Source organism: Panulirus ornatus, chromosome 65 (assembly GCF_036320965.1).
Source record: "Panulirus ornatus isolate Po-2019 chromosome 65, ASM3632096v1, whole genome shotgun sequence".
In the NCBI taxonomy this organism is placed as follows: Eukaryota; Metazoa; Arthropoda; class Malacostraca; order Decapoda; family Palinuridae; genus Panulirus; species Panulirus ornatus.
In genome coordinates this window covers 26602207-26629582 of record NC_092288.1, presented here as the reverse complement: position 1 = coordinate 26629582, position 27376 = coordinate 26602207, and the positions used below count along the sequence as shown (strand labels likewise).

Sequence of the window (27376 nt, the reverse complement as noted above, 5' to 3'; positions counted from 1 at the left end):
AATTCCTGCCACACAGCATAATACACCGTAATTCCTGCCACACAGCATAATACACCGTAATTCCTGCCACACAGCATAATACTGACAAGCGGCTCCAGAACTTAGTGTCTGGTGGTAAAACTTCAGATCAGGCAGCATCAACTGGTTATACATGTCCTTCCAGTAAGACCTTACCTTATAGACGACAGGATGCACGGGAGGGAGTCCCAGCTTGCGGGAATCCTTGCTACAGACGAGCCATATCCTTCCTGTCAGGTTGGTCTGTACGTGTACGGGCGTGCTACAGTCCTCACTAAGCGACGGCCAACGTCTCCCAGGTCAAGCCAGCCTAGCCGTGCGTGCACTAGTCACAGTAAAGATCCTAAAACTAAACATTGTTTAGCCCTTGAAATTCAAGCGCACCTACTGACCACACTACTGCACACTGGTGGTTGTAATGGTCCTCTATGTTCGTCGAAGGGGTACCTGACCAATCATAGGCCTTGTTCTTGTCGCATTCGAAATCTTCGTTATTCTGCTCATTAGGATAGCTAAATTCAAGACTGTGTATATTGTATGTTGTAATTGATGTTACTGTAATGTTGCGTGCTGCCTAAGTGTATATCTTTTAACAAAATGCACAAACTAAACATTATAAGCATAATCTGCAGATCGAGGTCACGCTTTCACGTTTCGAACACATTCGAATGCCAGAGAGAGAGAGAGTGGTCATGGCGCCTTTCACAGTACGTGGTGGCAACGTATGTGGTGTTGCTTTTGCCGAGCAGCAAATATATAGATACCAACCTTTATGTTCATCGTTCTCCATCAAAGAGTGAAAGGTATTACTGAAGCAAGTCCGGGGGTTAGCTGTACTGTAGATAGCTGTGATGAAGCAATAGATGAGCCCGAGGTAATAACTGAACCAGCTATTGGTGTTGTTAAAAACATAATATTGGACGGTTCATTGTCAGTAAAATTAACAAGAAAGTAAGCTGCGAAAATTGCCATAATTCTGTAATCAATTAATCTGTTGTGTCATATGATAAATTCATGATATATTCTAAAATACAAGGAAGGGCAGAACGTTAGTTAATTTACATGCGTCATCACCAGATAGTGTGTTTAATGACTTAATTTGTATGGAAGGAAAATTTGAACAGAATTTTGCAAGTATTATGCCACAAGTGTTGGTCAAACTAAAGAACTATTTGACAACAAATTTGTCCCATGTAATTTTTGCAGAATGCCACAATATCCTTGACTAATTGTCGACAACTACTGCAAAATTAGAATATACGAAAGTATCCATATAATGAATGAAAGACTAACACAGAAGGACCAACCTAACTCACGCACACACACACACACACACAAAACAGAAAATATAAGAAGGTTGCAGATTTGTAATTATTTTCTATTATACTCTGTACGGTTTGTAAATAAACGTGAAAATGAGATTCTTTTTAACTCTTCCCGTATCATTATCATTTACAGACATAGAAATAACCAAATGGCAAATATACAACATTATGGTCAATGGAACCACTGAAACATCTCCTACAGCAGCAGCAGACGACCAGGCCTCTCGTCTCTCTACAGTCAGCAGAGGTCATGTCAAATTGGCCACTACGACATTCGTTATAGGGCAAAGCTGAAGTTGTGTCTCTTTTACTTGTAGGATTTTTGATTCACAGGCAGAGCTGCACGCACCCTTGGTACACTTCACTGTTTCCGTCCACACACACACCAGCTAAGACCCAGGCTGCCCTCCACTTGTCTTACCCCCACACTTACCCTGGGGCAATCACAATGATCAGCGTCGGTGCGTTAGGCCTTGGGTTCACACCGCCACACGCACACACACAACTCCTCCTCCCTCAACAACTTTCAACTTGTTATACTCGACCAACCCATCTCTTGAAAATGTCTCAGTTCCACCCCTTGTTGTCGTATAGTTAACTCCTTCCTGTCATATAGTTAATTCCTTGCTGTCATATAGTTAACTGTGTTATACATATAATTCCTTGCTGTCATACAGATAGCCCCTTGCTGTCATGTTGTAACCTCCTCCTCATGAGTGTAACATGATCCAAGCATTCGCTGCCATGGTAATGGCTCACCTGCTCACCTGCGAAGGGTCCGTGGTGAGGGTCCGTGGTGGGGTCTGTGGTGAGGGTCCGTGACAGAGCCTGTGCCGTGAACATTGTGAATGAGCGTCGTCCTATCATGAGACCTTCCTGCTGCAGGGACCCACCACCATTCTGACCACCACCACAACCACCAGTCTTCAGCGACGCCTTCTTAATACATTATACTGTATCAGCGACGCCTTCTTAATACATTATACTGCATCGGTGACGCCTTCTTAATACATTTACTGCATCAGTGACGCCTTCTTAATACATCATACTGTATCAGTGACGCCTTGTTCATTTCCAAATTGACTTTGAAAATTCAAATAGTAAAAATAATCCATTTGTTGAATTTAATCTCGTGTGCTGCGTGTTCGAGCATTTCAAACATCAAGTTTCACCAAAAGGTGTGAGAAACATCTTCAAACATTATAATATAATCATCGCCGAAAATAATCAATACACAAGCCAGTAGCTCCCGAAAGACTAGCCATCAAACGAACAACACCAGATGGAGAGTGTCGTACAGGCAAACATCTGCTGTAAGTCATAATGATCTTGTGCGTCTCAAAACAATCATAAGCTTTCTTACTTGTCCACTTGATCTGTATAATCCGTGTGTCAAGCTACACAAACATTATTGTTCTTGTCCAGGTAGGAACCTGGCTAGCGGAAACACAGGGAACCTGGCTAGCAGAAACACAGGGAACCTGGCTAGCAGAAACACAGGGAACCTGGCTATCGGAAACACAGAGAACCTGGCTAGCAGAAACACAGAGAACCTGGCTAGCGGAAACACAGGGAACCTGGTTAGCAGAAACACAGAGAACCTGGCTAGCAGAAACACAGAGAACCTGGCTAGCAGAAACACAGAGAACCTGGCTAGCAGAAACACAGAGAACCTGGCTAGCGGAAACACAGGGAACCTGGCTAGCAGAAACACAGAGAACCTGGCTAGCAGAAACAATGCGATATAAAGCGAGGGAACTTAAGAGCAGGTGGACATGATGATCCCTCGGTCACTGCAGAAAGAAACTAACCACTCAATCATGTACAAACATATCCTGCACAGACGGACATACAGGCAGACAGACAGACAGACAGACAGACAGATAGACAGACAGTGTCCTCAACAACAACAACTGAACGTTGTGAGTGAGTGTGGCCTCAGCTGGGTGGTGTGGCCTCAGCTGGATGGTGTGGCCCCAGCTGGGTGCTGTGGCCTCATGAGAGGCAACCAGCTCCTGTCTAGGAAACTTTCCACAGATTTCTTTCATCATTGTGAGGCTCCTCACAAGTTCCCCTACTATTGTGAGGTTCCTCATTCTCCCTCAGAAAACTTCCCTTTCTTAATAAGGAGAGGAGTGAGGGTGGAGGGAGAGGGAGAATGGATCACTTAACGAAGGTGTTCACACATGATCGTGGAAGATGCACCACACCCACCTAACACACGGGCCATACCAGGCACTCACACAGGCAGGGAGATGTTGCCTGCTGTGTTTCTTGTGTTATATAAGACCACTGTAGGGGAACTCCTGTATCTTGTGTTATATAAGACCACTGTAGGGGAACTCCTGTATCTTGTGTTATAGAAGACCACTGTAGGGGAACTCCTGTATCGTGTGTTATAGAAGACCACTGTAGGGGAACTCCTGTACTGAACATTTTGTTAAGTATTTAACTGTCGCCAGTAGTGGATAGTGACACATGATAAGGTAACAGCCTTCCACTGGGTCACCGAGAGCAACATGCTTGTCCATAGGTGTCCGCACGTGCGCGCTGGCAGGCAGGAGTGTGATGTGATGAACAAGACGAAATTAAGATAACTGAGAAATCAACTGAAATGGCGTGACAACAATGCCAAAATGACTTTAGGGATAAAACTTATCAGGACCTGCGGCTTTATCTATCATCATTTCATTAATTACTGGAAGTACGTCTTCAGCTCTTATGTCAATTTGTTGAAGAAGGTTCTCAAGACTGATCAATAAAACTGGATTTGGGACGTGGGCTGTCTTCCATTATAAATACAGATACAGAATAATCATTTAATATTTTTGTCGTGTCTTTGTTGTCTTGAAGAGAGTCATGGTTCACCGTAATTATTGTACATATTGACTGGGTAATGAGTCTCTTGCTTCTAACATAACTGTATAACTCCTGAAGTTTCTTTTCCTATCTTCAGCAATATACGCTTCATATCAAAGTTTACTTTGTCGTATACCTTACTTTCCCCATGTAAATTAACATACCTTACTCTATCACGTTGGTCACCGGATTCTCCGAGTTTCTTATAAGCTACTTTCTTAAACAATAACCACTTTTTTACCTGACCGTTCCACCACCTTGGCTTTGTTTTAGAAATAGACTGTCCACTACACACTGGCACGTATGTTCCTTCTGCTGCTTTGAAGGTTTTTCTGAAGCTTTTCCAAGCTACGTTCATGTCATTTTCATTTACAATTATCATCATCATGAAAATTTACATGTTTACAATTATTTTTTTCGCCACCGCCATGTTGACCCACATTGGATGCAGTTTTAAAAGCGACCTTAAAAGCAATTTGCCGTTGATCACATGTACTAAACTTTTCTCCAACTTCCATAGTATTAATGAGATCCTCATATGTAGTAAGAACTAAATCTAATATGTTCTCGTCGTGAGCAAGTTTCCCGACTAATTGAATGAGGGTATTATTAAGCAAATCTAGGTAGGGGTCCTCCACGTGGGCCCGCAGCTACTGGAAAGGGAGTCTTCTCACTTAGATAACAGTATGTTAAAATGTTCTACTATGATAGATCCTTGTTCATTATAAATTGCTGCTGCTGCTCACTGATCATAAAATCTTTCGTGTCTCTCTGACATCTGTGTGGGGAGTGGTCTAGAAACTAGTCCTACTGCTTTACTTTTACGTAGTTGATCTATAATTTCATCAAAAATCAAGTCGACCTTCCTAACGGCTCTTTTTTCTACGGGGTTTAAATGAGTTTCAACAAAGAGCAGAACACCACCTGCTACTTTGTTTGTTCTTTACCTGTTATACAGAGTGAACCCTGAAACTGAGTATTGGCTGAGGAAATCTATAATGGTAATATCTAACCAAGATTAGGAAATGGCCATCATAGCATACTTTCCTTCTAACGTTGTTGTCACTAAAGCCGATACTTTATTTCGTATACTCGGAGCGTTAACATAAAATATTTGTAGACGAAATCAAGACTTACCTGGAAAGGTACTTACTGAGGGTCACCTCCACAAGAGCTTCGTGTTTTGACCAAAGCGACTGTGTAGACTCACTAAGGAACCTACCAACACGCGCACCTCCCACTTCATGCAGGTGTGGTCTGTCCTTCATATCAGACTGCACCTACAAATGATGCCACACGTTTATGAACTCACCTCCTTCCTGAAGTCAAAGGTTCACTAATCCTGGGTAGGAATCCTGAAGTGATAATATTGTTAGTTTGGTCTTGGATGATGCCATAATCATTAGACCAAGTATGGTGTAGGACCTGACAGGAAACAGGCATGTATAACGAGACTCTACATAGTCATGACGCTAATGTCCGATATGTGAAGGTATCCATGGGAAATGGATGCGTAGGCCACTGTCCTCGGCTTGTATTAGCAGAGAGGGAATGACTGAGGGATCAGTGACCTGCAGATCACTGCCTCCCGAGTGTTGCAAGAGCTGGCTGGTGTGGAGTCAGGAAGGATGATATCATACACTCAGAACTGGACGAGATATCTATTGCCATGAAAACACGATAGGTTGCGGTGGATAGGACTGGACCAAGAGCTAAATGTTTGTCCTTGAGAAATAATATGGTTGTTATTCTTGATAAAGGTAAACAAAAAATATCTATAACGCAGAGACCAGAGAATGAAGCTGGAAGGTAGGACGCATGAGCCAGATCTGGGGCTCACGTACAGAAGAAGAGAATATTGACTGATGTAGAGAAACAGATCTGGAGACACTGTTAGTAAAAGCTGCACAAAGAACAATGTACACTATCTAGTGCAGAACATTTAGGCAAGTACCTGGTCTGTTGAATGGAAGGTGTAGAAAGATTCAGGGCACGGAGAATCAGTCCTTAATGAAGAGAATGTGGATTTCAGAAAAAAAAGAAGAGAGACAGTGACGAGTTAAGAAGGTAGACCTTACCTGATATGAAGGTTGGGCCACACTCAAGGATGACAGGGAAGCAGAGGCTGGAAAGACGTTTGTCGCGGATATTCATTTCTTGAGTAAAGGAGAACCGTATTCCAGCATATTCCAGCATATTCCAGCATATTCCAGCATATTCCAGCATATTCCAGCAAGAGATGAAGAAAGAAGAAATAAGGAGTCAACTGAAGACGAGTTTATAAACATACCAAATGCATATCTTAACATAACATAAACAAAGACAACTGATCCATGTAATCATGAATGATTACCTTCCATGTGAAGTTATGCACCCAGAACGTACCACAGGAGGCTAACTGATGTAGCCAGACTGGTGCTGTAGCAGGATAAGTTATGTAGCCAGGCTGGTGCTGTAGCAGGATAAGTTATGTAGCCAGACTGGTGCTGTAGCAGGATAAGTTATGTAGTCAGGGGATGTTGTAGCAGAACGAAATATGGTAGAGCAAGGGAAGAAGAGGAGATAAGTAAATCATACAAATCAAAGGAAACAACTGGAGACATTAACTTTGGCCAAGGGGATCAGGTCTACCGCTACATCAGAGATCAGGTCCACCGCTACATCAGAGATCAGGTCTACCACTACATCAGAGATCAGGTCTACCACTACATCAGAGATCAGGTCTACCACTACATCAGAGATCAGGTCTACCACTACATCAGAGATCAGGTCTACCACTACATCAGAGATCAGGTCTACCACTACATCAGAGATCAGGTCTACCACTATATCAGAGATCAGGTTATCACAAACCCATCCCATCTTCAAGTAGATTTGACCATCCCATCTATCCCTTCCTATCTTAAACCATCCCATCCTCATGTAATCAAGATAGCCCATCCCATCCTCAGATAATTCTGACTATCCCACCCTATCCTGCGGTAGCTCTGACCATCCCAACCTATCCCTCCTATCCTCACTTGTCTGCACACGTCAGAGGTTGTCACGCGGGTTGCCACAAGTTGCCAGCCTCAGACTTCAATATATCGGGGAATTGAAAGTTCTTTGTGTGTGAGGGCGTCCATTGTGGGCCGCCCGCCTCGCTCACACAGAGACAGAAAAGAGCAAATATAGCGAATGTCGAGGCAGGAGTTCATTATTACAACTAGAGAAGGAAGGTATATAGAGGGAGGAGGAGTTCAACATCAAGAGAGAAGGAAGGTATATAGAGGGAGGAGGAGTTCAACATCATGAGAGAAGGAAGGTATATAGAGGGAGGAGGAGTTCAACATCATGAGAGAAGGAAGGTATATAGAGGGAGGAGGAGTTCAACATCATGAGAGAAGGAAGGTATATAGAAGGAGGAGGTGTTCAACATCATGAGAGAAGGAAGGTATATAGAGGGAGGAGGAGTTCAACATCATAAGTAGAGTCGTTCTCCCACGTGCATCACGACAGGTGTCCACCAGACATAAGGACGACTCACGCATCACACACAGATGGGAACTACCAACCCTCACGTACAGGTACCTGGTACCTTACGTACCAACCATCACGTACAGGTACCTGGTGCCTTACGTACCAACCCTCACGTACAGGTACCTGGTACCTTACGTACCAACCATCACGTACAGGTACCTGGTGCCTTACGTACCAACCCTCACGTACAGGTACCTGGTACCTTACGTACCAACCATCACGTCGTGGAGTGTATACCATCCTTGAATACAAAGTAATACTGAGGCACGTAATGAGTCCTGCATGAATGTGTCCACTTTGCCTGTTGTCCTGGATCTGTTAACACGATGAGAGAGAGAGAGAGAGAGAGAGAGAGAGAGAGAGAGAGAGAGAGAGAGAGAGAGAGAGAGAGAGAGAGAGAGAGAGAGAGAGAGAGAGAGACTTAACACATTCAGATCTTTGATCTGTGACCACCTCCACCGTCATCACAGGGTTCCGTCGCCAACTCTCACCACTCTACAACAACACGGTTCCTCAGAAGGATCGTCTGCTGGGACTTCGCTCCTCTCCACATGGACCTTCTACACTGCTTATGCAAGTTAGGATGAACGTGACCTTTCGAACCAAATATAAGGACATGGTGCCCGGGCCTGACATCTTCAGAAAACGATATGCGGGCCCTCACATCTTCAGAACACGATGGGCGGGCCCTCACACCACAATGGGCGGGCCCTCACACCACGATGGGCGGGCCCTCACACCACGATGGGCGGGCCCTCACACCACGATGGGCGGGCCCTCACACCACGATGGGCGGGCCCTCACATCTCTTTCTAATGTGCCGCCTTACTGATGCCACAATCAGGAGTGAAGCAAGAGGTGTTCATGACTGGACACTTGTAGTCAGGAATGTTCTACATTTGTTCAAGGAACTAGAATAACGTAAGAGGTTCCTCGTAGCGGGAGATATTGTGTACAGCAGAGAACATCTACAGCAGCAGCAGCTCCAGGAGACAACTACAGCTGTAGTAGGTCTAGGAGACATCTACATCAGCAGCAGGTCCAGAATACATCGTCTACAGCTATCGTAAGTCAGGTGACATCGTCTGCAGCTGTATCAGGTCCAGGAGACATCATCTACAGCAGCAGCAAGTCCAGGTGACATCGTCTGCAGCTGTAGTAGGTCCAGGTCACATCAAGCGGTGCAGGGGGACAAGAGCATCTTTATAATTGTGTATTATGCGGTACTGAGCAGGCAGGCAGGCAGGTCCACAGGTCGAGGGTACTGGCCTGGCAGGTCCACAGGTCGAGGGTACTGGCCTGGCAGGTCCACAGGTCGAGGGTACTGGCCTGGCAGGTCCACAGGTCGAGGGTACTGGCCTAGCAGGTCTACAAGTCCAAAATTCGAAGGTATTGGCTAGAGAAGTCTACAGGTCTATAGGTCTATGGTTCACAAATCGAGGATACTGGCCAAACAGGTCTTCAGGTCCACAGGTCGACAGCCGTGTGGTCAATGAAAATATCTATCTATCTATCTATCTGTCCGGCTATGCTGGCCCAGCGCGATTTCTGTTGACAATGCATATGTCTTCCTTCCACATTGCAACACATAGTTGCTGTGCTGGAGAGGTCCAGCTGAGCTGGGAATGATGAATGCTATACAGATGAATCTGATGTGTGTATGAGAACCCACACATGAGAGTCATGCACCGTCAGGATGGCTGTGTCAGGAGAGGCGGCAACCTGCTACTAGTGCAACGGTTCTCGTATGGTTGCATCTTGAACTGGACGCTGGAGGACAGTGAACCAGCTGTTATGGTTCACTGCTTCAGGAAAGTGGATATATTATCGCCTCTATAATCTGGCCACAGGACTACCAACTGTAAACACCACTATCGCTGTTTACTTTACATGTAAACAAAGTGGCCAACCTGGGCTACCTTCTCGTATTAGCGAGGGGCTTAGGACCCGGGTCACAACCCCAGAAGCAGGGGAGGGACACCCCAGGACCCGGGTCACAACCCCAGAACCAGGGGAGGGACACCCCAGGACCCGGGTCACAAACCCAGAACCAGGGGAGGGACACCCCAGGACCCGGGTCACAAACCCAGAACCAGGGGAGGGACACCCCAGGACCCGGGTCACAAACCCAGAACCAGGGGAGGGACACCCCAGGACCCGGGTCACAACCCCAGAACCAGGGGAGGGACACCCCAGGACCCGGGTCACAACCCCAGAACCAGGGGAGGGACACCCCAGGACCCGGGTCACAACCCCAGAACCAGGGGAGGGACATCCTAGGACCTGCCCAGATATTATATGCCTTTATCCTTATTCTAATTGTTGCCATTTCTGGCAGGTATGTGGGCAGGGTAGCGATGGTACTGGGGAGCCGAGGACTGCCTTGTGTGTGAGAGAGAGAGAGAGAGAGAGAGAGAGAGAGAGAGAGAGAGAGAGAGAGAGAGAGAGAGAGAGAGAGAGAGAGAGAGAGAGAGAGAGAGAGAGAGAGAGAGAGAGAGAGAGAGAGAGAGAGAGAGAGAGAGAGAGAGAGAGAGAGAGAGAGAGAGAGAGAGAGAGAGAGAGAGAGAGAGATCTGTTCTACACATATTACAGTGTAAGATAAAATGAGACAGTATGAAACACTGCGGTTGTTCAGTGTGCCAGTGTGTCTGGAGACGCTCGACTCTGCCATGCATGAGGCTTAACATAAACATGGTCTGTGATGCTGTATATTAGGTAATATTCAAACCTTTCCCCCCATACTGTATGTATAGACTGAACCAGGACTGTATATATATTATTTTATGTATGCACACTTGTTAGATATTACACTTGATGACCTCTGGTCCCTCCCGGTGGACGTGGCTGGTTTCCAGAGCGCTGCAGGAGCCCCACAGAAGGGAGCCCAGAGGCAGGATGTAGTCGACCAGAGAGGCAGGTCTGGTGCCGGGTCACACCGCCGTCAACACGACAATGTAATGGTTGGCCAAGCCTGCCAGGGAGGCCGCCTCCAGCAGCTTCCACAAGAAGATGAAAAAACCTTATACCTTCCAGGATGCCTTATACCTTCCAGGATGCCTTATACCTTCCAGGATGCATCATACCTTCCAGGATGCCTTATACCTTCCAGGATACATTATACCTTTCAGGATACATTATACCTTCCAGGATGCATCATACCTTCCAGGATACATTATACCTTCCAGGATACATTATACCTTCCAGGATACATTATACCTTCCAGGATGCATCATACCTTCCAGGATGCCTTATACCTTCCAGGATGCCTTATACCTTCCAGGATGCCTTATACCTTCCAGGATGCCTTATACCTTCCAGGATGCCTTATACCTTCCAGGATGCATCATACCTTCCAGGATACATTATACCTTCCAGGATACATTATACCTTCCAGGATACATTATACCTTCCAGGATGCATCATACCTTCCAGGATGCCTTATACCTTCCAGGATACATTATACCTTCCAGGATACATTATACCTTCCAGGATACATTATACCTTCCAGGATACATTATACCTTCCAGGATGCATCATACCTTCCAGGATGCCTTATACCTTCCAGGATGCCTTATACCTTCCAGGATGCCTTATACCTTCCAGGATGCCTTATACCTTCCAGGATGCATCATACCTTCCAGGATGCATCATACCTTCCAGGATGCCTTATACCTTCCAGGATACATTATACCTTCCAGGATACATTATACCTTCCAGGATGCATCATACCTTCCAGGATACATTATACCTTCCAGGATACATTATACCTTCCAGGATACATTATACCTTCCAGGATGCATCATACCTTCCAGGATGCCTTATACCTTCCAGGATACATTATACCTTCCAGGATACATTATACCTTCCAGGATACATTATACCTTCCAGGATGCATCATACCTTCCAGGATACATTATACCTTCCAGGATACATTATACCTTCCAGGATACATTATACCTTCCAGGATACATTATACCTTCCAGGATACATTATACCTTCCAGGATACATTATACCTTCCAGGATACATTATACGTTCCAGGATGCATCATACCTTCCAGGATGCCTTATACCTTCCAGGATACATTATACCTTCCAGGATACATTATACCTTCCAGGATGCATCATACCTTCCAGGATACATTATACCTTCCAGGATACATTATACCTTCCAGGATACATTATACCTTCCAGGATGCATCATACCTTCCAGGATACATTATACCTTCCAGGATACATTATACCTTCCAGGATGCATCATACCTTCCAGGATACATTATACCTTCCAGGATACATTATACCTTCCAGGATGCCTTTGTTCTGTGGTGCATCAGTTGTGTAACACGGCGTGGGGGGCGGGGAGGGGGGTTGTACAACATGGTCAGGGAAGATACATGTTGTAACAGCAGGAGCAGCAGGTGCTCTGCTTCCTCGGGGACGCCACACACACACAGACACAGAGAGAGAGAGAGAGAGAGAGAGAGAGAGAGAGAGAGAGAGAGAGAGAGAGAGAGAGAGAGAGAGAGAGAGAGAGAGAGAGAGAGAGAGAGAGAGAGAGAGAGAGAGAGAGAGAGAGAGAGAGAGAGAGATGTGCCAGTCGTGTCCTGGTGTTAATCATTATGTAGCAAGAGCTTTGTCCTGAAGAAGGCGGGGATGGGGGGTCCCCACAATGCAACACAAATGCTTATGATTAATCACGTCAAGTGTGCACAGGACACAGAACTGAGACACAGAAGTGAGGCACAGAAGTGAGACACTGACACTACGGGTAGGTGTCCCTGGAGGTCGACAGAAGGACACAGAAGTGAGGCACAGAAGTGAGACACTGACACTACGGGTAGGTGTCCCTGGAGGTCGACAGAAGGACACAGAAGTGAGACACTGACACTACGGGTAGGTGTCCCTGGAGGTCGACAGAAGGACACAGAAGTGAGGCACAGAAGTGAGACACTGACACTACGGGTAGGTGTCCCTGGAGGTCGACAGAAGGACACAGAAGTGAGGCACAGAAGTGAGACACTGACACTACGGGTAGGTGTCCCTGGAGGTCGACAGAAGGACACAGAAGTGAGGCACAGAAGTGAGACACTGACACTACGGGTAGGTGTCCCTGGAGGTCGACAGAAGGACACAGAAGTGAGGCACAGAAGTGAGACACTGACACTACGGGTAGGTGTCCCTGGAGGTCGACAGAAGGACACAGAAGTGAGACACTGACACTACGGGTAGGTGTCCCTGGAGGTCGACAGAAGGACACAGAAGTGAGGCACAGAAGTGAGACACTGACACTACGGGTAGGTGTCCCTGGAGGTCGACAGAAGGACACAGAAGTGAGACACATACATTAAGGCCAGGTGTCCCTTGGATCAATGTGTGGCAGAGTCCTCAGCTCCGGGGCTCTCGGGGGTCGGGGATGAGGGAGAGGAGGAATGTAGGGTCTCCAGCAGGAACTGAGGATTTACTTAGATCTGTTGACATATATGTCTCACTCAGTGTTACCAGGGCAGACTGTTGACATATATGTCTCACTCAGTGTTACTAGGGCAGACTGTTGACGTATATGTCTCACTCAGTGTTACTAGGGCAGACTGTTGACATATATGTCTCACTCAGTGTTACTAGGGCAGACTGTTGACATATATGTCTCACTCAGTGTTACTAGGGCAGACTGTTGACATGTATGTCTCACTTTGCACGCTCTCCCGTGTACATTTCCTAGTACAGTTCCCCTTGTGTCCCAGCATGCTCCCCTTTACAGTCCCCTTGTACCTATATGTTCCTACCTGCAGGTCCCCTAGAATCTCAGGACACTAACTTTTGCAGGACTCACTTGTGTCCCAGGACGCTACCTTGTGTCCCAGGACGCTACCTTGTGTCCCAGGACGCTACCTTGTCCGTGGACGCTACCTTGTCCGTGGACGCTACCTTGTCCGTGGACGCTACCTTGAACATGGCCCACTTATGTATCGGGACGCAGTGTTGTGTCCCTAGACGGAGCCTTCTGCTCTTGGGGCAGAGCCTTGTACCCTGGTTAAAGCCTTGTGTCCTGGGACGGTGCTTTGTGTCCTGGGAGGGTGCCGTGTGTCCTGGGAGGGTGCCTTTCATCAGTTTTGCAGCTTAAATTTGAGAATCATTGAGGCCTCCACACTCATAGATCTGTTGGTATGGGTTATGAGAGAGAGAGAGAGAGAGAGAGAGAGAGAGAGAGAGAGAGAGAGAGAGAGAGAGAGAGAGAGAGAGAGAGAGAGAGAGAGAGAGAGAGAGAGAGAGAGAGAGAGAGAGAGTTATGTAGATACACAGATCCAACAAGGTCCAAGCGAGGTGTTCTGGACTTAAAACCACTTAAGGAAAAGTCTTCTTAAAAGCAGCAGAAGAGAAGGATGGCACAGCAACGGCTCTCTCCCGCACCCCCCCCACCATCTCTCCGGCACATGCCGGACGGGAAACAGATAGAAAAAATACCTTGCAAGTATGATATGACTGAGGGAAACTTTTATAGGAAAGTCATAAGGTAGAATGAACATATGTCATGAATTCCATCACCAGCGACATGCACCCCTTCCCTTTCTGTTATAACGACAATAGTAAGGATAAACCAGAGTTCCAGCCTCTCGACTTACTATGTCTATATCATACCTGATCATGAAGAATGATACAGTAATTCTTAGTCTCACAAAGCAGGTGACATATGGGTTAATCAATGTTGGTATGATACCTCAACCTGGCCAGAGAGAATTGACGGGGGTAGCACAGTGTTATGATGATTAAGTAAATGAGTTATTCCATAGCGGAGAGTGACAAGTGATGATCAAGCCTGATTTTGAAGATATCAAGAGCGTTGCTCGGATCAACATTTCCTGGGAGTTTATTCCATGAATCAGTTATATCGATGGTAAAAGATATTTCGTACAGTCCAGATTAACTGGGTGACCTCTGACTTTTAATCCATATTCTCTCGTTGGTAATGCTGGCGCTACCGTAAAGAAATTTTCAATATCAACGTTGTGGAATCCTTCAAGTATTTTGAAACATTCTATTGCTTTGCCTCGGAGGCGCCTCTTGCTCAGGAAGAACAAGTCTAATTCTCGCAGTCTCTCCTCGTGTGCTTTGGTAGGCAAGGAAGGAATCAACTCAGTTGGTCTCCGCTGCGCTGCTTCCAATTTGAGAATGTCCATGCTCAAGTGGGAACCCAAAACTGCACTGCGTATTCGAGGTATGTTCTAAGTATGTATAGTGGCAATAGTTTTGAGAGAGAGAGAGAGAGAGAGAGAGAGAGAGAGAGAGAGAGAGAGAGAGAGAGAGAGAGAGAGAGAGAGAGAGAGAGAGAGAGAGAGAGAGAGAGAGAGAGAGAGAGAGAGAGAGAGAGAACTGGATGGCTACCTCACTACCAGGTCGTCTCCAACCTGCGGGTCTAGGCTTAAAGGTGCCAGCTGCAGACATACGACACTCCGCCTCTCCCTCTCTCGCTCACTCTCCCTTTCCCCTCCCTTCCTGATCCCTCCCTCCCTACCCTCCACACAGCCTCTTCTTCAGCCGTGAGCGTCTTCTCCTCCCTCACACACCCCCAACTCTTGTCAACAAAGTCCCCTCCCCCCCTCTCTCTCTCTCTCTCTTTCTCTCCCATTATTCCACTTCCGCTCTCCCTCATGTGCCTCCGCTCTGACTCTCTCTCCGCTAAACTCCCTTCACTTCTCCACCCTTAACGTTTTGAAGTTATGTTATTGTTTTCTTGTTCCTGATTCTTCCTCTCTTTCTCCCTGATCCCCTTCTCCAACTCTCTGATTTCCTCTCCCTGACTAATTCCTTCTTTCTGATCCAACTCTTCTTCTCTCCCTGATCCATCCATCCATCTCTCCCTGATCCATCCATCCTTCTCTCCCTGATCCATCCATCCTTCTCTCCCTGATCCATCCATCCATCTCTCCCTGATCCTTTCCTTATCTCCCTTCACTTTGATCCATCTATCCTTCACTCCCTGGTCCATCCATCCTTCACTTCCAGGCTGGAGCTCAAGTTTAACCTTAAAATTGCTTTTAGAAAAAACATTGAAGTGATGCATGTTGTTGGTGATGGGAAGCATGATATATTCATGTTCATTCTACCTTACGACTTTCCTGTAAAATTTCCTTCAGACATATTAATCCTGCGAGATATTTTTGTCCTACCGAGTCCAGTGTGTTACCGAAGGGAGTGAAGGTGCGGAGAGAACCTTTAATTTGCTATCCTTTTTTCTCCAGCTTTTGATGGGTCTGCAAGTTCTCTTGGTTGCGTTAAGGGCAGACCACTTGGCTTGAACCTTGGGTCTGTATGGTCTGTATAACTCCCTGATCCATCCCTCCTCTACTTGACCCGTCCTTCCTTCTCCCTGGTCCATCCCCTCCTCCCTTGTTCATACCAGGCGGGGTATCACGAGGTTCATTCCTTGGTCCAATGCTTCTCATAGTGGGTAACACCAGTACGACCTTGAAGTTTACCTCCAACACGGGTTAGGAAACAGTTCAGTCCACGACTGGTGGCTTGATAATCCACAGTGACTTACACAAACTGGCGGAGCGTCAGCAAGGGAGGGAATAGCAAGAAACCCTTAAATTACGAATCCAAAATGCTCAGTAAACCACTATTCCCGGTCGTACAAGAAAAGGATTTTGGGACTATAATCAATAATGACCTAAAAGAGGCAAGACAATGTTATCCGCCTTACAATAAAGCCAAGAGGATGTTTAGCTTTATAGTTAGAAATATAAACAATGGAGCGAAAGTTCCAATATTCACTTTATACAGTTCCCTGGTTGTTCAATTCTGGTCACCAACTAATCCTTATAAAGAAAGACTCTAGATATAAAGATATAAAATTCCTCTTGCTCTATCTATCTATCTATCTATCTATCTTTCTCTGACAAAAAGCGCAAGTTCTAGAGATCTGTTAGACATGGCAGGGGCCCCAGCCGAGGCCATCTCAGGGAACAAAACATAGGAGGAATAAAACCCAGAAATTCATCAGGGTTGCCCAGGAGGTTTCTTCACCTGAGCCTTGCAGGAAGAAAACTATATGGTGAGGGAGAGACAAAGTAAGGAGGAGGATTCCACAGCTTACCTGTTCGAGAAAAGAAGGAGGTATCATAACAGCTAATAATCGAATGGTCGGACTCCACATAGAAACTGTGGGAAGCAGCATCCAAACGCGGGCCACAGATTCAAACCTTGTTGGTGGGAACACATGCAGACACTTCACGTAAACAATGACCAAAAGAGCGCATATGGAACAGCGAACAGCAACATGGCGGCGTGCGCACAAGGAAGGTTGAAGAGAAGTGATATAAGGTATATTAATGAGACGGAAGGATCTTAATTCATGTGTGATTAATAAAGAGGTGGAGGATGAACCACCTCAGATGTGTGAGCAGTTCTCCCTCTGGCCACATATAACCCCTGTATGTATCAAACAGCTGCTCACACGATTGCGTCACTTGTCTTTCTTATTACAGGGATGATCTTTTTTTTTTTAACTGAGGGAAAGAAATGATTCTTGGAAAGAGTAACGAGGAAAAATAGCGTTTGGACTCTATTATTATATTTCACAATGTTGTACTTTGCCAATTTGAAATGCTGCAAAGGTCCGAACTGAGAGAGGAAATATGACAACGAGAATTAAAGGAAGGAGGGGAGGAAAGTGAGGTGAAGTATACAAAGTGGATCATCAGCATAAGAACTAATAGGGTCAAAAGCAGAAGAAAGATCACTTAATGAGAGAAGAAAGAGAGTAGGTGATAGGAGAGAACCCTGAGGAACACCAATATTGATAGGATATGATGGGGATGTCGCTTAATCGACAACTACTGCGACAGACCGGCCAGAGCGAGACCGGTGCCCCTTGTAGCCTCTAACTAGGTCCACTTCCCGTGTCAACTACTTACTCTCACTTGGTGAGGAGTAGATAACAAAAGTGAGAGTAATGGGGTGATAGTTGAACAAGTTACAACGGTCTCCTCTCTTAGCGATACTATGCACCAAGGCGTGCTTCCAAACACAAGGGAAAGTTTGGGTTTTGAGACAGAGGCGAAATAGGCGAGCAAGGATTGGTGCTGGCTCAGAGGTATAGTTCTTTAAGAACACAAGGAAGTATGACTCCTGAGCCATACGCCTTGTCCACCTGGACCTGGAAGAGCACCTGGAAGACCTTGCACAAGGAGGATATAGGAGAAGACATAGGTTCAGTTGAAGGAGAGGGGGCGGAAGAGAAGCTGAGTAATCCAAACTTGAGTTAGCGGAAAACAAGGTGGCAAACAGAACGGTTTTATCAATTAGAGCGTTAGCACTAGACTGATCAGGCTCGGAAAATAGGAGGCAAGATTGAATCACACAAATTGTTGTAGATGCTTTTGGTTAAGGACAATAAGGATTTAGCTGAGGAAGTCAATTCAGCAAACTTTATCATAAATCGGTACATGGGTCTTCAAAAAACGGCTTTGCTGTGATTCCAAACAAAATGAAAGATTTCTGGTAAAGAAAAGTTTTATGGTCTTGTACGCATCATCCCTAATGCACAGGCATCAGAGAAGCAGCGACCAAGGCACGATTGAAAGAAAGAAATAGAATGTAATAAGATGTTGCCTCCATCCCAGCCTAGATAACCTCTGCTATGCGTCCAGCACAACACGAGGGACCTCGATCAGATAAGCAGTACCCACCCCAGGGAATGTCATTGAAGCTGCTGCACTGAGATAACCTTCGAATCCTCCCAAAGAGCCAAAGTTGGCGTTGCGAAGGAGAACAGAAGATCCCAGTCAGGAGTAACGGAAATAAGCTTGTGGTTAAAGGACCTTCAGGGGACACAAGTAGTCTATGAATAGTGAGAGCGTTCATAGGTGAAAAAGAGTGGCGGTGACGGTTAGGAACTCGGGCAAGGTTTTTAATTAGCAGTTCTAGATCGTTAAAGAGAGAAAGGCAAAACGCCTCTCCTCCACCAGGACCGTCCCGGGAGAACCTAATCGTTCCTTGTAGCGTACATAGAAATCCCCAGTACAGAATGTCTCAGCAAATGGATGTGAAGATAGCAGAGCTTCGTGGCAAGAAGTCAAACACTCGAAATATTGTACATTGTTGGAGGAACTGTAGAGGTGGCGAAGTGGGAGATAAATGCAGGGTGGAGAGTGTCCAGAGATCTTGAGCCGAACGGCATCACAGTCAGAAGACTTACGTAAGGTCCGCCAGGCGAACAATGGCAGGTTTTGCAGTAGGGTGGACAGGAGCTCCACCGCTGCAGCAGACACCATGAGAGGCATAACGGCTGGAGGTCTGATGGTGTACAGAAGCAAACTTGGACGTTGAATTTTACAAAGGAGTAGATCAGGGAAGGAGGGTATCAGGTGGTGGTCAACACATGGAAGGTCAGACCACTAATGCTGCAGAAACGAACAGAAAAGCATCCAGATACAGGAGCTGTCTGAAGCTATATACTGAAACTGTCCGTAGCTATATACAGGAGCTGTGTATAGCTATATGCAGGAGCTGTCTGTAGCTATATACAGGAACTGTCCGTAGCTATATGCAGGAGCTGTCTGAAGCTATATACTGGAACTGTCCGTAGCTATATACAGGAGCTGTGTATAGCTATATGCAGGAGCTGTCTGTAGCTATATACAGGAACTGTCCGTAGCTATATGCAGGAGCTGTCTGTACCTATATACAGGAGCTGTGTATAGCTATATGCAGGAGCTGTCTGTAGCTATGTACAGGCGCTGTCTGTAGCTATATGCTGGAGCTGTCTATTGCTATATGAAGGAGCTGTCTGTAGCTATATGCAGGAGCTGTCTATAGCTACATGCAGGAGCTGTCTATAGCTATGTACAGAGCTGTCTGTTGCTATATGCAGGAGCTGTCTATAGCTACATGCAGGAGCTGTCTATAGCTATGTACAGAGCTGTTTGTAGCTATATGCAGGAGCTGTCTATAGCTACATGAAGGAGCTGTCTCTAGCTATATACAGGAGCTGTCTATAGGTATATGCAGGAGCTGTCTGTGGCTATATGCAGGGGCTGTCTTTAGCTATATGCAGGAGCTGCCCGTAGCTATATACAAGAGCTGTCTGTGGCTATATGCAGGTGCTGTCTTTGGCTATATACAGGAGCTGTTTGTAGCTATATACAAGAGCTGTCTGTAGCTATATACAGGAGCTGTCTGTAGCTATATACAGGAGCTGTCTTTAGCTATATACAGGAGTTGTCTGTAGCTATATACAGGAGCTGTGTGTAGCTATATACAAGAGCTGTCTGTAGCTGAATATAGGAGCTGTCTGTAGCTATATACAAGAGCTGTCTGTAGCTATATACAGGAGCTGTCTGTAGCTATATACAAGAGCTGTCTGTAGCTATATACAGGAGCTGTCCGTAGCTATATACAGGAGCTGTCTGTAGCTATATACAGGAGCTGTCTGTAGCTATATACAGGAGCTGTCTGTAGCTATATACAAAGTATGTCTGTAGCTATATACGGGAGCTGTCTGTAGCTATATACAGATGCTATCTGTAGGTAAGGACGTGGGCAGATCTCTGCACGACGCTATACCCTCTACATACTACACTTTCCATATCAATATCTCCTGTAGAGTGTAGTATGTAGAAGGTATGCTGCGATGTACATAACATAGTACCCTGTACATACTTCACCCTACGTATATGACATGATAACCTGTACATACTACACTCTACGTACTTTACTGCACAAAACAACATGCTCCATACACACTACATTCAACATGACTGTATACTCTCTCTATAGTAAACTCTACATGACAGTATATCCTCTGCATACGACAACTTCCATGATCGTACTCCCTTAACATACTACACCCCATACTACACTTTGTCGCTGTCTCCCGTGTTAGCGAGATAGCGCAAGGAAACAGACGAAAGAATGGCCCAACCCACCCATATACATATGTATATACGTACACGTCCGCACACGCACATATACATACCTATACATCCCAACGTATACATACATATACATACACAGACATATACATGTATACAAATGTACATAATTCATACTTGCTGCCTTCATTCATTCCCGTCACCACCCCGCCATACATGAAATGACAACCCCTCTCCCCCGCATGCGCGCGAGGTTGTGCTAGGAAAAGACAACAAAGCACATTTGTTCACAGTCAGTCTCTAGCTGTCATGCATAATACACCGAAACCACAGCTCCCTTTCCACATCCAAGCCCCACAGAACTTTCCATGGTTTACCCCAGACGCTTCACATGCCCTGGTTCAATCCACTGACAGCACGTCGATCCCGGTACACCACATCGTTCCAATTCACTCTATTCCTTGCACGCTTTTCACCCTCCTGCATGTTAAGGCCCCGATCACTCAAAATCTTTTTCACTCCATCTTTCCACCTCCAATTTGGTCTCCCACTTCTCGTTCCCTCCACCTTTGACACATAAATCCTCTTGGTCAATCTTCCCTCACTCATTCCCTCCATATGACCAAACCATTTCAAAACACCCTCTTCTGCTCTCTCAACCACGCTCTTTTTATTACCACACATCTCTCTTATCCTATTATTGCTTCCTCGATCAAACCACCTCACACCACATATTGTCCTCGAACATCTCATTTCCAGCACATCCATCCTCCTCCGCACAACTCTATCGCCCACACCTCGCAACCATATAACATTGTTGGAACCACTATTCCTTCAAACATACCCATTTTTGCTCTCCGAGATAATGTTCTCGAGTTCCACACATTCTTCAAGGCTCCCAGAGCTTTCGCCCCCTTCCCCACCCTATGATTCACTTCCGCTTCCATGGTTCCATCCGCTGCCAAATCCACTCCCAAATATCTAAAACACTTCACTTCCTCCAGTTTTTCTCGATTCAAACTTACCTCCCAATTGACTTGTCCCTCAACCCTACTGCACCTAATAACCTTGCTTTTATTCACATTAACTCTCAGCTTTCTTGCTTCACACACTTTACCAAACTCCGTCACCAGCTTCTGCAGTTTCTCACATGAATCAGCTACCAGCGCTGTATCATCAGCGAACAACAACTGACTCACCTCCCAAGCTCTCTCATCCACAGCAGACTGCATACTTGCCCCTCTTTCCAAAACTGTTGCATTCACGTCCCTAACAACCCAATCCATAAACAAATTAAACAACCATGGAGACATCACACACCCCTGCCGCAAGCCTATATATATATATATATATATATATATATATATATATATATATATATATATATATATATATATATATATATATATATATATATATATACCTGAGCCAGATGCCGATTTTATAGACCAACCATTAGGGGTGAGTGAATAGCTGGGTTGACTGTCGCTCGCACGCCGTAACCAGGATTCGAACCTATGTGGTCGACCCAGAACACGCTACGTTCTACATGACAGCTCTACATCGTAATATACCCTCTCCATTTTGCATTCTACACGGCAGTATACCCTGAACATGTTACACTTTATATGATATTTTAGCTTCCATATACTACAATTTACATGACATTATACCCTGAACATATTACACATTGTTGGTAAGGATCACATTTGCTCCATGTGTGGTGTAGTGTGGTGTGGTGAAGTGTGGTGTGGTGTAGTGTAGTGTAGTGTGGTCTAGTGTAGTATGGTGTGGTGTGGGGGTGTTGTGTGGTGTGGTGTAGTGTAGCGTGGTGTAGTATGGTGTAGTGTGGTGTGGTGTGGTGCAGTGTGTTGTGGTGTGGTGTGGTATAGTGAGGTGTGGTGTAGTTCGGTGTGGTGTAGTGTGGTGTAGTGTAGTGTGTTGTGATGTGGTATGGTGTGGTGTGATGTAGTGTGGTGTGGTGTGTGGGTGTGGTGTAGTGTGGTGTGGTGTGGAGTAGTGTATTGCGGTGTGGTGTAGTGTACTGTGGTGTGGTGTAGTGTATTGCGATGTGATGTAGTGTATTGCGGTGTGGTGTAGTGTACTGTGGTGTGGTGTAGTGTATTGCGGTGTGGTGTAGTGTATTGCGGTGTGGTGTGGTGTAGTGTGGTGTGGTGTAGTGTGGTGTGGCGTGGTGTAGTGTGGTGTTGTGTGGTGTAGTGTGGTGTTGTGTGGTGTAGTGTGGTGTGGTGTGGTGTAGTGTAGTGTGGTGTGGTGTAGTGTGGTGTTGTGTGGTGTAATGTGGTGTGGTGTGTAGGTGTGGTGTGGTGTGTAGGTGTGGTGTGGTGTGTAGGTGCCGTTGTACACAGCTCACTTCACTTGAGAACCAATTTGTCTGCCTCCAATGGGTTCTTGTGAGGCGCTGGGAGGGCCCACCCACCTCCTCTGGCTGGCGTATTCTCGTACATTTTTTTTTTTCATTTTCTGTTTTTTTATTTTTGTTTTATTTTTTGCTTCTCTTTTTATCTAGATATTTTGCCACGATTCGTCTCCCTTTGTTTTCTTGATTGTTCCACCAATGGTCTAGTTTTATTTGTTTGATTGTTCTATGATTTGTGTGTGTCGACGGAGTGTTTAACTGTCTTTGCGCGTATGTCTCTGTCTTGTTGTCTGTCTGTACCTTCCCATCTTTCTCCGTCTATCTGTACCTTTCCATTATGTCCGTCTGTGCACGATTGTGTCTTAATGTCTATATTTCTATCTTTCTGTCTTTCCTATATTCTATGGTGTGGTTAGAAGAGAGAAAGAAGTATCACTGGGAAGGAATAGTTTGAAATGGAAGAGAACAATGTCTTGTGTACAAGCGTATAGTATACAGGTGTATGGTGTACATGTGTATGGTGTACAGGTGTATGGTGTACAGGTGTATGGTGTACAGGTGTATGGTGTACAGGTGTATGGTGTACATGTGTATGGTGTACATGTGTATGGTGTACATGTGTATGGTGTACAGGTGTATGGTGTACAGGTGTATGGTGTACAGGTGTATGGTGTACATGTGTATGGTGTACAGGTGTATGGTGTAGGGATTGTGATACATGTAGGCCACTATCTGCAAGCGTGTTACTAGTTGTTGCCTTATGTATATATCGCCGGCAGACAGGGGGTGTATACTGTGTATTAATGTTGTGTATTTGTTTGTACTGCTTGCCTCTCTCTCTCTCTCTCTCTCTCTCTCTCTCTCTCTCTCTCTCTCTCTCTCTCTTTCTCTCTCTCTCTCTCTCTCTCTCTCTCTCTCTCTCTCTCTCTCTCTCTCTCTCTCTCTCTCTCTCTCCTCAGGTCAGTGTACCACCAACGTCAGTCATGCAGATCACGGCTGCTCCTTCCATCGTCATGACTTCCCCTCCTCCTGCAGGCGTGGGGGTCGGTGTCCACTTCCTCCCAGCAGGTCGACGTCTTCCCCTGCTCACTGAGTCTGGTCTCTGCCATCATCAAGATCCAGAAGCGATGCTGGAATCCCTGGAGCAGATTTAATGTTCATGTCCTGCAATTAGTGGGTGTAGAGGCAGGGGTGGAAGCCCACGAGTCCTCTGTTCCAGGACCGGGAGGGTGGCAGGCCTGGAAGTACTGCAGGAAACCCTGAAGTCGTGTTCCAGTCACGAGAGGAGGGAAGTCTGGAGACCGTCCTGGAAGCCCAGGAGCTTTGTATTGCATGGCCGGCGGGAGGTGGCAGGTCTGGAGAGAGTGCTGGAAGTAGTGGCAAGTGTTGAACATTGTGCTGAGTACGACTTGTTTATATTTCCTCTTGTGTGAAGTTCACACAACACCACAGGTCATATACAAATGACACTTGACCTGCTACCCATTACCAGGAGTACCTGGTGTGGGCGGTCACCAGGTCATCTGCCTGACCCTGGTGTGGGTGGCCACCAGGTCACCTGGCTGACCTGGTACGTACATGTAGGTAGTTAGGTAAGCAGATGGAGATATCTTAGTGTACAGAGGGATGGGGGAGCCCGGATACTGACACGTGGAACGGTCAATAGAAGTAGATCTTGAAAGTAATGTTGAGAGAAATGTAGAGAAAGATATACCAGGTTCCTCAAGACGCCCCCCCCCCTTCCCCTCCTCTCGCTACCATCATCCTTAATAGACTCCCTAATGGGGTAATTTAGATGGAGGCAAGATTGGGCGGTAATACCGGGTCAGAGTTCAAAGGTGGCCTGATCGATGACACACTTGTTAGCCCGAGTTTAAACTCCGGCCAAGTTTTGTTTGGGTTTGAAATGTTTTGGATATTTCCGTATTAGGCTGTGGTGTGGGCTCTGGTGTGGGCTCTGGTGTGGGCTATGGTGTGAGCTCTGGTGTGGGCTATGATGTGGGCTCTGGTGTGGGCTATGGTGTGGACTCTGGTGTGGTTCTGGTGTGGTTCTTGTATGGGCTCTGGTGTGGGTTCTGGTGTGGGCTCCGAGGGAGTCTGTGACGGGGGCTCTGCTGATGGCTCAGTGGGGCTCACATCTTAGTTCTGGCGGCAGATCTTGTTAATGCTTTGATGGGGCTCTGGGAACGTTCTGGCTAGGGCTCTGGTGATGACTATGCTTGGAGGCTCTGGTGGAGGCTCTGGTGGAGGTTCTGGTGGAGGTTCTGGTGGATGCACCCATCATGGTACCATCATGCACCTATCATGGTACCATCATGCACCCTTTTCTGTTGGTACAGTATTGTTCCACATGCACCCACCTGGATACACTGTTGTCCCCCGACATACAGTATTACTGTAATTGTGCATCATGTAATGTTCAGACAAGTACATAATGTATCAAGCATCATAGTGTTCACTCAGTGAACCTTCCTGATCATATGCCATCCTGACGGAGTATATTTGTGGGTCACGTAGCGCCTCGCTCACGGGCTGGTCCAAGCTGTGCATATAGCCACCATACAATGAATGACCTTAAGCTCTTGTGTGGTTGATTAACTACCAGTGGCCGTAACACTTCATCTCTATATTTTCAGCCGAATGAATCTCTCGTCCTAGTGAACCGTTGTTTATCCATCCGTTCATTTATAAGCCATCAACACTGACTATTCTCGCCATATTTAGTGGCTGTCGACCCAGGCAGCCTGAGCGTCCTGCTGGTGGTAGTGGTGGCTGGGGCTTCCCTCACCGATTGTGGGCGCTTCGCCAGCTGTCCGCAGACCCCCACCGAACCCCACTCCTTTCCTTCCCCTCCCTCTACCCCAGGACACGAGGGGAAATTATGATCAATACCGGGAGAGGGTCTTCCTCCTTCTCTTACATTGATGTAGGAGAGTTGAGGAGGGGAGTACATGGGGAGGAGAGTAGACCGTATGATGCATGAGGAGGTGAGTAACATTATCCTGGCCAGCCATGTGCTGTACCCACATACAGTATTCACATTTATAATCTAGACTCTTTAACTTTAACTTTTTACATCCCATTCTCTCTCAGCATCAATATTGCTGCCACTTCTTCACAGTCCTTAACTACATATAATCTTTAGAGTTTATAAACACCACGTAGAAATTTCCCTCTCATAAGGTGAGTAGAGTAGCACAATGTTTCGTGCCTGCAAATACCAGCATTAACACAGTAGCGCTGAACTCTACTTGTGAATCATGTTCTGAGAAGAACCTGACCATGATGATAACAACCACCCTAGCTGTTCTTCATGTTCTCCTGAGAAGAACCTGACCATGATGATAACAACCACCCTAGCTGTTCTTCATGTTCTCCTGAGAAGAACCTGACCATGATGATAACAACCACCCTAGCTGTTCTTCATGTTCTCCTGAGAAGAACCTGACCATGATGATAACAACCACCCTAGCTGTTCTTCATGTTCTCCTGAGAACAACCTGACCATGATGATAACAACCACCCTAGCTGTTCTTCCAGTGTAATGTTAACATCCAACATTCCTGTCTTCCTGCTACCCTACCTTACCCTACCCATCCAGCATGTCTCCTCCCTTAAACATTGGGGTAAGTTACCGCGGGCAGTATGTTTACCTTCTTCCATAATGAAACTCTCAATATAAAGTTCTCCCAACTGACGCACCAGCTTATGGAGGAATGTCTTCTCCACCACCACTACACCCATCTGATCCAACATCCACTCCAACACTACACCCAGACCTGAAGTGACAGTTGTTGGTGTATATTGTCTTGCTGTTATCAGCTGAGGTGTAGTGATGATGAGTCTTTTTATCTCTCAAGACTGGCAACGATCCTGTTGTCTCGTAGCTGTAGCTACATGACACACTGGATAGGTTTTCATCTCACCTACCTGGCCCCTGACCTGACTATGATGTCCTCCGGACGTGGCTCCTGACCTGACTGAATGTAGAGAGTGAAGGTTGTAACAAACTCAAGTGACCACAACCAAGGTGGTTCAGTAATGTCTTGATAAAAACGTTGTAAGTCACATTATGTGAGACATTTATCTGCCATGTGTGTGTGTCTCACCAGTCATCCTCTGATGCTACGTAGTGTGTGTGTGTGTGTGTGTGTGTGTGTGTGTGTGTGTGTCTCACCAGTCATCCTCTGATGCTACGTAGTGTGTTATGTCTGGCCAGTCAAGCGGGACCATTGTTTATAAATAGTTGTTGGGAATGTTGGGTTGTTATGGTAACGTGACGTAAGCCAGGCTCCCTCCTGCCAACCCTGCCACCACCCACTGCGTTTCCCTCCTCATGACACATCCTGACACCAGCACCACCACACATCCTGACACCACCACCACTACACTACAGTCCTAGCAC

At 46.1% G+C, this 27376-nt stretch overlaps 1 protein-coding gene across 1 annotated transcript in view; it reads left to right on the top strand.

The window, feature by feature from the left end:
• The window catches only part of LOC139746458 (uncharacterized), a 128316-nt gene that overhangs the window by 55749 nt on the left and 45191 nt on the right, over positions 1-27376 (top strand). The window lies entirely within an intron of this gene.